The 1,358-nt window shown below is 36.2% G+C and overlaps 1 non-coding gene across 1 annotated transcript; it reads left to right on the top strand.

The window, feature by feature from the left end:
* The first annotated feature begins 676 nt into the window (after window positions 1-676).
* LOC122098721 lies at window positions 677-779 on the top strand. The gene has a single exon (XR_006145793.1). It is a non-coding gene; the product is annotated as a U6 spliceosomal RNA (small nuclear RNA).
* The last annotated feature ends 579 nt before the right edge of the window (window positions 780-1,358 follow it).

Here is a 1,358-nt window from a genome sequence, read left to right as displayed (position 1 = left end):
CAACTTCTCATTAATAAAGTTTCCATATACTTTAAAATGTACATACTTAGTACTTAATGTCTACTACCATAAATCTTAAATACTATATCAAAAAGTTTTATACCTGCCAAACAGTCCTATTTTTGGCATATATAAGAAAATCCCAAAATTAAGCATATTTAAAACATTAAAACTGTTTTTTGGGGGGGAGGGTCCGGTTGTGGGGCATGAACTCTGGGCCTGGGCACTGTCCCTCAGCTCTTCAGCTCAAGGCTAGCACTCTACCACTTGAGCCACAGCGTCACTTACTGCTTTTTTCTTTTTGCTTATGTGGTGCTGAGGAATAGATCCCAGGGCCTCATGCATGCAAGGCAAGCACTCTACCACTGAGCCACCTTCCCAGCCCTAAAACATTAAAACTTTAACAAACCTAAACACTTGCTGCAATGTTCATTTTGACAGGTGCCTTGTATAGAATAATTGAATCCCTCCTCCTACACATCTCTTGAACTACAAATATCTGGAATTATTTTGTTTTTGGCATGTCTATCTTGATTTTATTCTTAAATGTGTGCTTATGTAAGAAGTACATGATTCTAAAATTTCACAACAATTCTTTTGAACTTATTTTTGTTGAATTGTCTAGTTTCATAAAATCAATACAAATTATACTTTATATATAAAAAATGTTCTTTGCTTAATTTAGCATCACATGCACTAACATTGGAACGATACAGAAAAGATTAGCATGCCCCCTGCGCAAGGATGACATGAAAATTCGTGGAGCATTCCATATTTTTACAACAACAGATGCTGAAAGGTATGTGGCCACAAGGGAGCCGTACTGCATTCTTGGTGGGAGTGTAAACTTGTTCAACTACTTTGGAAAGCAGTATGTAGGTTCCTCAAAAGACTCCACATAAAACTCCTCTATGACACATTAATCCCACTTTTGGGGATCTACCCAAATGATCATAAACAAGACCATACTAAAACTACCAGCACAACTATGGTTATTGCAACATTATTTACGATAGCTAGTATATGGAACCAACCCAGATGCCCTCACAAGATGAATGGATCAAGAAAATGTGGTATATATACACAATGGAATTCTATGCCTCCATCAGAAAGAATGACATCGCCCAATTTGTTAGGAAATGGAAAGTCTTGGAAAAAATTTTATTGAGTGAAGTAACCCAAGTCCAAAGAATCATAGTTCCCATGATTTCCCTTATTTTCAATAACAAATGTATGTCTGGGATAAGCAGAAAAGTTGAAAAGCTATGTACATAGAACCAGATAAGATGATGTTAAAGAAATTGAACCCCAAGATAGTGACACAAGTGGTTTTTTCTTTCTTGCTATTGTTTCTAACG

Source organism: Dipodomys spectabilis, unplaced genomic scaffold (genome assembly GCF_019054845.1).
Source record: "Dipodomys spectabilis isolate Male_0828 unplaced genomic scaffold, ASM1905484v1 ptg000487l, whole genome shotgun sequence".
In the NCBI taxonomy this organism is placed as follows: domain Eukaryota; kingdom Metazoa; phylum Chordata; class Mammalia; order Rodentia; family Heteromyidae; genus Dipodomys; species Dipodomys spectabilis.
The sequence above is the reverse complement of the archived record's forward strand: the minus strand, read 5'-3'. Positions and strand labels throughout refer to the sequence as shown.